A 12,739-nucleotide genomic window follows, 5' to 3' on the forward strand; every position below is an offset into this window, starting at 1 on the left:
TCACTTGGCTCCCTGCAGATATCTACTGCTGAAATCTGTATTTGAAAAGTTCAGTTGGCTCAGTCTGAGCACTGTAATTATCCCTTTCTGATTGAGCCCAACCTCAGCCTTCACCAGTACTGTAGGAACCTTTAGGTCTCAGGCATAACTTTCATCTGGATCTCCACTGCAGCTGTTTGCTCTTGACTTCTGTGTAGAATCCTCTAACCCCTTACTACGGGCACGGCAGGCTCGTGACAGATGCACTAGCCCCATGTCAACTGGCTTCTGAATTCCCCACTAGGCAAGCAGGACTTCCTGAGCCCTCCATCTCAAACAGGCGCTGACGAAGGCTTGGGACTGGCTACACCATACCTCTGCTTTTATTCTGCTGTCACTAACTCACTAAGTCACTGGAAAATTCCTTTGCTTTAAGCTTTTACTTTCAACCAAACATGCTCCCACATTTGGGATTTTAGCTCACAAGTAAGAGGTCATAACACTTTGTCCATTTTTTATATAAAGCACCTTTTATCCTTGTCTTTTTGTTTTTATACTTCACTGGAGCAGAAGTTGTATGCTTTCCCCATCTAATCTGTACCTCCTGGGTCCCCTTTGTCTGTTTACAATAAACATTATTCAAATCAACAAGCCTGGCTCATGTCACTTAGGTAGAGCTTTGGAAATTTGGGAAACCTTTATTATATGCACAAAGCCTGGCCTTCAGAACTACTGTCTCTCCGGGGGCTCAAAAGTTTTATTTAAAGCCATGCTTCATATTTGTCTTTACTTTTACCTGTGATGACATAATCTTGCTTTCCACTCTGCAGGAAGAAGATGGATGCCTCTGGCTGACTGGGAGAAGGTATGATCATATCAAAATGGAAAAGAAATGAAAACACATTTTTTCCATTATTTTATGAAGCTTTCCTACTCATTTATTTCAGTGGGTACATAGTGAGTGAACTCTACCACAGTATTAACACTTTGCCTAATCTGGCCCTCACCTACCTATATCCCACCTCAAAATCCTATTTGGCTCATTTCTCACTAGCCTTGCTGACATTTTCTTCCTCACATAGTTCAGTCCTCTTTCCTTCCTCTCAGCACATACTGTTTTCTCTAGCCTATAATGCTCTTCCACTTGCTCATTGGCTCATTGCTCAGGTTTCAGCTGCAGTTTCATCTCCACAGGGAGGAGACTCCTCCGACAACCCCATCTGAATCCCATATACCTACAATACTGCCATTGTTTCCCTCGTAGCAAATATCATAACCTGTGTCTCATGTGCAGTTTGTCTACAAATTTATTTGTTTGATGAATGAAAAAACCCATTCTGCTAAATGCAGTAACTAAGGAAAAGATCAGAACATCCTACTGCTCCCACTACCTTAAAAATAAACCCAGCCAAATTATACTGAAAATATATTTTTCTTCGTATATATGTCTGTAAGAATTCAAAAATAGATCCTCACTGATGTCTCAAAAATTTTCTAATACTTACATATGCTTCATCTTGAAATATTTGTCATTGCACTTCAAATTAGGAACTCTCTATATTTGAGAATATAGAGGAAATTCCAACATTGACAATGCAATGGAGAATCCCTTGGGAAATTGTAAGGCCAGGAGCCGCCATCGTGGCCATTCACATGCAGGTTCCCATTTGATTCGGACAGATGGTAATGAAACAACGGAGCCAAGAACTGATGGACCACTAGCTTTAATCCTAGCTTGCACCCAGCAGGCAAGTAAAAACACACACTGGGCTCCAAAACCCACTCACATTCAGTGCTCACAAAGACACTGACTTATCCAAGTTTCCTAGAATCAAAGGTTTCTAGCCTCATCAGTTGTAAAGCCAGCGGCCATGGCCACTATCACAGCAGCCACCTGGCCCATGCAGGTTCACATTGGATTCGAACAGTCGGTAAAGAAACAATGGAGCCAAAAACTGATGGGCCATCTTCTTTAATCCTAGCTTGCACCCAGCGGGCAAGTAAAAACACACACTGGGCTCTAAAACCCACTCACATTCAATGCTCACAAAGCTACTGACTTATCCGAGTTTCCTAGAATCAAAGGTTTCTAGCTCACCAGACTTATTCACCTCTGTTCCCCATCTCCTTCCTTCTCCCTGCACAAACTCTGCACAAACTGGCTTCTCACTCAACACTCTGCCATCTTGGCTGCTTCTCCTGGCCTACTCCACATGGCCTTTCTCTGCTCTTCTCTCTGCTCTCTCTCCTCTAATGATAATCTCAGAAACCAAGAGAGCAAGCTCCCGTTCTGCCCCTATTTTGTAGTGTAGAAATCCAAACCTTTAATCCAATATACAAAATAGGGAAGTCTCTAATACAAAGTCACTTATCTGGAGCATGATGGGATTGTACCACCCCACATCAAAAAGGGTGGGAAAGGCTTAATCCCAAAACCAAGCCCCAGGCTACAAGGATTCTGCCTGCCCACAACCCGCCCCCAACACACATTAATATCACCTGGGCAACGGCCTCCATGTGGGCAGCATCATCTTTAACAAAGTGAGCATAATACATTTTATCTGCCCAACACCAGTCTCATTCACCTCTGCTCCTCATCTCCTCTCTGCACAACCTGGCTTCTCCTTCAACACTCCGCCATCTTGGCTGCTTCTCTTGGCCTCCTCCACGTAGCCCCTCCCTGCTCTCCTCTCTGCTCTCTCCTCTAATGCTAATCTCAGAAACTGAGAGAGAGCAAACTCCCGGTCTGCCCCCATTTTATAGTGTAGAAATCAAAACCTTTAATCCAATATACAAAATAGGGAAGTCTCTGATACAAAGTCACTTATCTGAGGCATGATGGGATTGCACCACCCCACATCAAAAAGGGTGGGAAAGGCTTAGTCCTAAAACCGAGCCCCAGGCTACAAGGATCCTGCCTGCCCACAGCCCGCCCCCAACACACATTAATATCACCTGGGCGATGGGCTCCCCTGTGGGCAGCGCCATCTTTAACAAAGTGAGCATAATATATTTTATCTGCCCAACAGAAATGGTTCTCAAATTTACCAAAATTTTTTCTACCTTACAGGCAAAAAAGCAGATTCTACTCTGTTAATAGTTTTAAATTAGGTTCTATTGACCTGTGTCAGGCTTAATGTTTATGGACCACTTATTCAATAATAAAAAAAAAAAAACCAGAAGTTTTGTTTGCTTAAATAAATTAATTATAAAAAAGAACAGTTTATAGCTTTTTTTTTATTATTATTTATTTATTTTTTTTTTTTTCTTCATTTTTCTCAAGCTGGAAACGGGGAGAGACAGTCAGACAGACTCCCGCATGCGCCCGACCGGGATCCACCCGGCACGCCCACCAGGGGCGATGCTCTGCCCACCAGGGGTCGATGCTCTGCCCATCCTGGGCGTCGCCATATTGCGACCAGAGCCACTCTAGCGCCTGAGGCAGAGGCCACAGAGCCATCCCCAGCGCCCAGGCCATCTTTGCTCCAATGGAGCCTTGGCTGCGGGAGGGGAAGAGAGAGACAGAGAGGAAGGCGCGGCGGAGGGGTGGAGAAGCAAATGGGCGCTTCTCCTGTGTGCCCTGGCCAGGAATCGAACCCGGGTCCTCCGCACGCTAGGCCGACGCTCTACCGCTGAGCCAACCGGCCAGGGCGGTTTATAGCTTTTAATGGCAAGGGAAAACTGTTCCTCAAATTGCCTAACTCTTCAGCCAGGTATCAGAGCTGAGCCTCTAAATGACAAAGTAGGAGAAATTCCTCTTTGTTACTGAAGTGTAGAAGTAGGTCAGTTAAAGTTTGATTGGCTCCAATTAACACTCCTACAAGGTCTGACAGCCAGCCGTTAGTGCTGGCAGACAACTTCCTTGGAATGAGAGACATTCTGTGAAAATATCAGCAACAACAACAAAGGAAATCGTTTGAAACAGATTCTCATAGTCAAACACCCACCTATCACTGTTCAATGTGTAATTGAGCAATATATAAGTCTACTGTAAAAGGAAATGACTTTTGCATAGTGGGTATTTAAATCAACATTACATAAAGAGACTTCCTTAATACAAAATTCCCTTTGAGTCAGAGGACTAAGAAGGAGATGGTTGAATAGGGGCTTGAGGATGAGTAGACAGAGATATTCAGTAAGCAGGCTAAGAGCAAGGGCAAGCAGAGTGGTTCCTCAGCCCTCAGCACCAGGCAACAACAGGATTTGGAGGGCGCACGGTGGCTGAAGCACTGTGCTGTTGTGCCTGTCACGTTAGCCTGTAGAGCTACAGATACTCACGCTATCACATAAGAAGAGGGGTTGGAATTAGACAAAATAATCAACGTTATAGTGCAATTTAGAAGAATACGATTCAGAGGTTTTCATTACTCCCAAAATATGCCAAAAATACCCTTATCCACAATTCTTTAGTCAGTAGAAAGTTGTCCAAAGGTAGTTAGTTGCATGATGAGATTCTCAGTTTCTCTGCAGCTCTGAAACCCATCACTAAATCCTTAACTAAGCTTCTGTACTGAGACATCCTTACCAAGCGTCCTCCATATTTTAAGCTTCGTTTCAACATGACCCTAAACCCAATTAGTAGCTGTTGTTGGGTTTTTTCTGTTTTTTTTTTTTAAGTCTTTCTTAAGCTTCCAGTAATGCCAATGAATAAATGTGCAGAACTACCACTAAGAATGAATTGAATCAGTATCAGTAAATGGAAAATTCCTAAATGCTAACCTGTTGACTCTCCAAGCTTTTAGAATTAGACAGCAATAGAGATTACCATGACTCACACTGACTTTGAAAAGAAGCAGCCAGCTATTTGGTTGGCCAAGCATTTAATAGTATGTGTGGTAAGTTTTCTGTAAATAACTGAAATGTATAGAGATAAATCGCTACACTTGTTACCTTTTTAAAACAAAAATGACTGACTAGCAGAGATAGTAACAGACCACATATATTTGTACCCTCACATCCATTCATGCTTCAATAAACTCATTTTAGTTTCAACTTTTCTTTCTGCATCTACTGACTTCTCCCACTCTATATGTCTTGAAATGTTCTGTCCATACCAGTTTCATCTTATTTTTCTTAATACTATCTTATTTTTTCATATAAACACATCATTCTTATAAACTGTTCTATGACATGCTATAGTTACCATAATTTATTTGTACATTCATTTAATTAAACTCCAAATTTAAATTCCATACAGGATTTAAACCGATCAGTAGACATTTTCCCAAGCTTAACACGAGACACATTATCTACTGCATCATCGGACAGGAGGCCCAATACCTGACAGAATATTAGAAATCAAGTCTGTTTTAGAAAGTAGGCAATTTTTAATATTATAAACCTTTGTCACATTCTATGGTCCTAGAAAATTGATATCTTCCTTCATCTGTTCTTTTCTTTATCTGGCCCAGTGTAGAGTGTTGGAGCAAGAGAGTTGACACATGTTTATCAGTCATTTACTATGAGTTAGGCACAATACTTTATATTTCACTTAATTCTACATAACACACCTAGAAGGTAGAGTTTCTTACCTTCTAGGTACATTCAATGAAACTAGAGTTGAGAAAAATGATATAGTTTTCAAGTTTATATATCTTGTATGTTACAGTCATAGGATTTGAATTCAGTTCTATTGAATATAAACTTCTTTGTTCCTATTAACACTGCCCCTCCACAATCAAAGTCTCAGCTTTAATAGCAGTCTTAAAGGAAAAGGCATCCTGGTGGACCATATCTTTTAAAATGTAATTCTCTTATCATTTGAATTAGGTTGAGTTCCAGCAACAATTGAGACTTGATTTTGGAGACACATTGGTTTGGGTCATTTTCACCCATTCATGGATCAGTGAACAACAACAACAGAAAGCAAACGACTAAATATGTAGGTTTTAACGTTTAAAGTTAACTATTTGTTTGCTGTATAATCATCACCAAACAAAAGGGGATAAACAAAATTTTTGCTTAAAACATAGCTGAGAAACTCCAGAAAGAAAATCAAGTCAGAGGAAACATATTGATAAATGAAGCTGCAGTTCCATCTCCAACATGCAGAATGGCTCTCCAGTGCTGAGGTGTGGGTTTGTACCACAATTCTGTCCTTTAAATCATGCCCACAGAAACCCATATCATAAAAAATTAGTTTATGAATTAAAATTCTCTACTTTTTTTCAAAGTCATATTGTGAGATACTTCAACTTAACACACACACACACACACACACACACACACACACAGAGAGAGAGAGAGAAGGCTGATGGGCCCCATTCATACACTTGTAAAGCTCAGTTATTTACTTGGCCTCTATATTCCACTACAGGGATACTATTGATAACTGCTGCTCTTTACTGAGCACATACCGCATGCCAGGAACAGCTGAATAATTTACAAACCCTATTACATTGACTTCTCTCACAACCACCTGAGATAGGAATTACTATCTCTATTTTAGAGGTAGCTAGTATCACACAACTGGGACTTGTTAAGCAAAAATCTGAGCCCATTTTCTTTCTCCCATAGCTCATGGATTTAACTACTAGTGCCACTCAAGACTGGGCCCATCTAATATAATCCACTTTAATTTCCTTTCTCTGTTCTTCACAATCATTTTGCATTTTTATCTTCACTTCCCTCTTTTATAAACAATTTTATTTTCCAATGGTAGGCTTCAAATATCATTATTAATTGGTTCCAACCTTCTTAAATTTGTGGAGATTCTGAACTCACTTTGCTCAATTGTTCTGCAAATATAGAACATTGCTGCTGTCTTGAATGGACACATGATTTCAGTGTAGGAGTTTGTAGACATCTATTTCTTGACCTTGAGGAAATTAGTTATTTGTTTTAAATAGGATTGTAGACCTTCAAGGACAAGTTATACACCCTCCTCACTACTGCAAAATTCCTCTTGCTTTTCTTCTCAAAGCAGGCTTACCCCCTGAGCTGGAGGAAGTGAATCTGCTGTTTTCTGGATCTTCATCCCCAAGAACCTCTTATAACATCAGAATTTCAACTTGTTCAATGCTACCTGTATTTAAGATAGAAACTTTCTTTTTTTAGTAGATTAACTTATTTTTAATTTATTGGGATCATATGATTTGCCAAACCATACAGGTTTCAACTGTACAACTCAGTATAACACCATCTACATGGAACACACCTGAATAGAAGTTTTTCTTATACTGACTTCTTCACCTGGTATACAATTAAAGAAACAACAATTTGTTTCAACAACAGAGAGAAAACTGCCTGTGTTGGGTTTACTGAGGAGTAAGGTTTAGTCTCCAATGTAGTCATTGCTAATGCATGATGAAAAGTGAAATCTGATTTTAGATAAAATTTTGTCTTATATACTACCTTTGAAAATAACACAACTTATTTTCACTGGTCAATGTGTATACCAGGTGCTAAGAGAACAAAGATTATTAAAACACAAACCCTTTCCTCAAGAAGCTTAAGTATAAAAGGAAAACAATAATCTACTTTTAAAAGTAATTTTAATATGATCCAATATGTTGATTTATAAAATAAATAAAAATGAACAAAAGAAGCTGAGAATAAAGAGAGAAGACTTAGAGAAATTATTCTGTTTAAGCAAGGTTTATCCAATGATTAGAAGTTCACAGGGGTGAATTATTTGTTAGAAATAATAAGTAGAAAAAGTCCAGTCAAAAGAAGATGGAAAATAATACAAAAGCATGAAATACCATAGTGGTCATGAGCTGGAAGTCAGCTAGGTATGAGTGAGGGTGAAAGTGTTAGGAAGGTGGCAGGAGATAAAGTTGGAAAATTAGAGTGAAGCCAAATCATATGTACCATATGGTATGCAATAGGCAGTGAATAGTGACTGGTAGGCTACAGTCAGGGAAATGGCACCCTCATCTTTGCAGTTTGGGAAAATTTTATCAATGAAAAAATGGAAAATATTTTTGAAAAGATTAAGTCTAGGTGCGGAGATATCAGTAAATGGTCTGTAAGAGTAATCTTGGTGAGAGATTATAGTGGCTTGAAGCAAGGCAATGTTATTAATTGGAAAGGAGAGGAGCTATTCAAGATACTAACAGATATAAAGCATAGGGCTTAGTGAATAATTGGATATACTAAATGAAAAGAAGATTGAGACAATACTTTTATTCTTGGTTTGTTATCCAGATGGATGGTATACCACCATCATCTGGGAAGACCCAGATACTAAAAGGAATAATAATAAAATTTAAAAAAAGAAGTGTGATTCAAAGTTCTTTGGCTAGGCGCAGTGAGTTTGTATTACCAAACTATGGCCAAGTGGAAATGTTTCATAGGCAATTAAATATTTAAATTCTGGGAGAGAAGAAAGAAATCAATTATAAAATAAAATGTATTGAGGGGGAGAAGAAGAGATTACTACATAAATATAAAACAGTGAACAGGGATGCTATTGCTCAGAGTTGGTTTGACCAGAGGCTGGTACACAGTGAAGATGTCAGAGAGACTGGACAATCAGGAGGGAAAGTTTGTCCCACAACAAAAGTAGAAGAAGTATTAAGAGAAAAGTGTCATGGCACTAATGGGGTTAGAACATTAAAGAAAAAAATAACAGAAATGTTTCCATTACAGTTGGCAATGTGGAAGCCACAAATGGCCTAAATGAGAGCCCTTTCTGTGCTGGAATAGTCACATGTTCAGTAAGACAAAAGCTCTGAAACCAAGAACACCACGGAGGTTGGAGAATTTTTCTGATTAGGTATACCAAACTCACTGCAGTTAAAGTTACCTATGGAGATAAATGTAAGAGGAGATAGAGTTAACTATATAAATATTTGGGGTTGCAGAAAGGAGAAAGATGACCATCTGTTTACACTATAACAGTTTGCTTCAAGGAAGTGTTCTGTTTTTTCTACTTTAATGCCTTGATTTCAAATTTCTGAGGAATGTTTCCCTTTGGGAGACATGTGTGGGAACTCAACATAGATATGAATCTAAGAAAAAATCAGGACAGACTTGCCTTATGTCTTCTTCAGCTTGGCATTCACTTGGATAACCTTTTTATGGTTATTTTCTAATATAGGAGAGGTGACGCTCTGCTGGTCCTGGACATATTACTTAATTTGCCATAGTCTACCTCTTGTCTCTTCATCTTTTTTTCAGGGTTCACTTCCAGGAACCCAGTTCTCACATTTTGATTTTTGGATGTTTAAATCATAAAGTACAGCAACCATCTACAGTAAGTGTTCTATGCATTTTCTTCTCATCTTGATGTTTATAAAAACTTAACTGTTATGCTTCATTGCTTTAATATGTGAGCCAGATAAGCTGACAAAGAAATCAAAACTGCTCATGTATTAGCAAATGAAAATATCTGTTATTATATTCCAGGACATAACTATCAAGAACTCTGAGGTTAAGTAATTATGGTGGTTTGGTTAAATGCTACTTAGTTATATGTGCCTTATAAATCGTACTGCATAGTCAGCTATCTATTCTTCCTAACTATATGCAGGCATTATATAGTCCCATTCGTTTAAAGTAAATGACTATTTGTGTCTTTAAATAAATAAATAGTAACTATTTGACCTTTTTTACATCATTTAAAAAAGATTATTCAGATAAAAATAGTACTCTTTTGAGAAATCAAATAACAGTATTTAAAATTTAAGGCCTATTCTCAATGTGATTTAATTGGATTTTTCCAAATTACCTACTATCTCAATACTACTTCTTAAACATATCTTTTATTATCTCCTTTAGTTTAAAATACTACTTTTATCAGACATTTAATTTTCATCTTTATTTGGTATAGTCTCTTTTCTATCCTGTTTTTCTGCATCACTATCAACTGGTTTAATTGTTCAAATATGGGACAATTTGATCATTAAGTTAAATAATGATACTAACATATTGTTATCCATTAAATAAAATAAGAATTCCTGTATCATTATTTATACAAATAAGTGACTAAATAAATTAGAAATAAAGCTCTTCTTTACAGTAAAATACCAACTAATAAATACCAAAGGAATGATGGAACTAGAAAATAAATAAATATCAAAATCATTGGGTGAAAGTTTAATAAAGAATAAACAGAATATTGATAAGTATTGCATTGAAGCTAGAAGACTTTGTGTAGTGTGTACACTTTAACAATATTGAGTCTTCTAATCTTTAAACACAGAATGTTTCTCTATTTATTTTTTTATTTAATTTATTTCATTAATGTTTTATAGTTTTACTAATCCCCAATTTTCCACAGAACTTTTAAAAAATTTTAAAACTCATATTGAATCATAAAAAACCTAAATAGACAAACCAATCTTGAGAAAAAAGAACAACGCTGGAGACATGACACTTCCTGATTTTAAAATATCTTATAAAGCTACAGTAATTAAAAGAGTATGATACTGGCCTAAAGACAGATATACAGTTCAACGAAACAAAAAACAGAATCCAAAAGTAAACCCATACATATACAGTCAACTGACCTTTGACAAGGGTGCCAAAAATGCTCAATGGGATAAAGACAGTCTTTTCCTCAAATGATGATGGAAAAAACTGAACATCTCCATGCAAAGGAATAAAATTAGATACTTATACCATACATAAAAATCAAATGGATTAACAACTTAAGTGTAAGACCTTAAATTATCAAACTTCTAGAAAAAAAAATATGAAGTTCTCTGACATTGAACTTGGAAATGATTCTTGGGATATGATATCAAAAGCATAGGCAACAAAATAAAAAATAAACAACTGGGACTACATCAATCCAAAATGTTTCTGTATAGCACAAAAAAAATATTATTCATTTAAAAATTTTGTTAAGAAGGTAGACCTCATGTTAAATGTTTTTACTACACACACAGATACACACACACACACACAAAGAGACATGAAGAAACTTGTGAAGGTGATAGAAATATTTATTACCTTGATCACAGTGATGGTTTCTTAGGTATATACATATGCTCAAATTCATAAAATGTTATGCAGTAAACACATGCAGTTTTTGTATGTAAATTATACCTCAATAAATTTGTTTAAAAGTAAGAAACAAGGTATTGTTATAGTTTCTTTTTCTTTTAAGTGAGATGAGGGGAGATAGTGAGACAGACTCTTGCATGAGCCCTACGGAAATCCACCCTGCAACCCCTGGCTGGGCCGATGTTTGAATCAATCAAGCTATTTTTAGTGCCTGAGGTTGATGTGCTCAGACCAATTGAGCTATCTTTAGTGCTGAGGACTTGAACCAATTGAGCCACTAGGAGAGGAAGCAGGAGAGAAGGGTGAGCAGGAGGAAGAGAAGGAGGAGAGGAAGGGAGAAAGAAGCATATGGGTGATTCTCTTGTGTGTCCCTACCAGAATCAAACCCAGGACATCCATAAGCTGGGTGGATGCTCTATCCACTAGCAACTGGCTGGGGTCAATGTCATAGTTCCAAAGTATCTTTCTAATCACTTCTTGGCCTTTTGGATAAGATTAAGTGTAGAATCAAAGTATTTCTATGCAAATTATTTATTAATTCAAAGATAAAGACTAAAAAGTCTATTGTTACCTCATTAATATTAAGACAACATCACTTTTGTGTTACTCCTGTATGAATCTACCCATGAGGAATTATTGAACATAACCAAATTAAGAGAGAATCTACACACAATTGACCTACATTCTAAAAATGTCAAAGTCATAAAGTACAAGAAAATATTGAAGAAGTGTTCCAGATTAAAAGACTTAGGAGACATAACTACTAAATATAATATGTCATCTTATATTTAATACTGGGTTACAAATAACATAGCTATAAGAATATTATTAAAACAAGGACAAAACTTGAATATGAATTGCAGATTAGATAGTATTTCATCATTGTTAAATTCCTTGACTTTTGTACTATCCATGTACAAATGATTGATTAAAAGTATGGAGCCTGACCTGTGGTGGCGCAGTGGATAAAGCGTCGACCTGGAAATGCTGAGGTCGCCGATTTGAAACCCTGGGCTTGCCTGGTCAAGGCACATATGGGAGTTGATGCTTCCTGCTCCTCCCCCCTTCTCTCTCTATCTCTCTCCTCTCTCTCTCTCTCTCTCTCCCTCTCTCTCTCCTTTCTAAAATGAATAAATAAAATAAAAATAAAATTTAATTTAAAACAGCTTTAAAAAAAAGTATATGTATTATAATAATACACATTTAACATTATTTTATTTATATACTAATATCAATGTGCATGTTTAATTACAGATATATGTATAGAGAGAGTTAGAGAGAGAATAATATTAACAATTGTGCTTGGGGTTCCTTTCACTATTTCTGCAACTTGAACTTTAAAATAAAAAGTGTTTTTTAAAAGATTATTACAACTTTAATTTTCTTTTACATTTTTTTTTTTTAGATTTTATTGATTTTCAGAGGGGGGGAGAGAGAGAGTGAGAAAAGAGGCAGGACGCATCAATTCATAGTAGTTGCTTCCAGTATGTGCCTTGACTTGGCAAGCCCAGGGTTTCCAAGTCACCACTTTATCCATTGTGCCACCACAGGTCAGGCACAACTTTAATTTTCAAATTGTATTGAAATCTTAGACATTGAAGAATCAATGTATAATTGACTTAATTGTAATGTATAAATCAGCATTAAGTTTTGTACCTTGTAATAAATTTTACAATGAAATCTGTTATATCAAAACTTTATGATACCATTTTTCAGAAGCAGGGTTAAAAACATTGGGAGATGACATCTGTGTATTATTTATGTTCATAATGATTAAAAGATGAAACAGTGATAATTATAATGAGTA

The 12,739-nt window shown here is 36.9% G+C and overlaps 1 protein-coding gene across 4 annotated transcripts in view; it reads right to left on the bottom strand.

Annotated features, from left to right (window-relative positions):
* PDE1A (phosphodiesterase 1A) overlaps positions 1-12,739 on the bottom strand; it is a 401,691-nt gene that overhangs the window by 294,880 nt on the left and 94,072 nt on the right. The window lies entirely within an intron of this gene.

The sequence above is a fragment of the Saccopteryx leptura genome, chromosome 7 (genome assembly GCF_036850995.1).
Source record: "Saccopteryx leptura isolate mSacLep1 chromosome 7, mSacLep1_pri_phased_curated, whole genome shotgun sequence".
NCBI classification, from domain to species: Eukaryota; Metazoa; Chordata; class Mammalia; order Chiroptera; family Emballonuridae; genus Saccopteryx; species Saccopteryx leptura.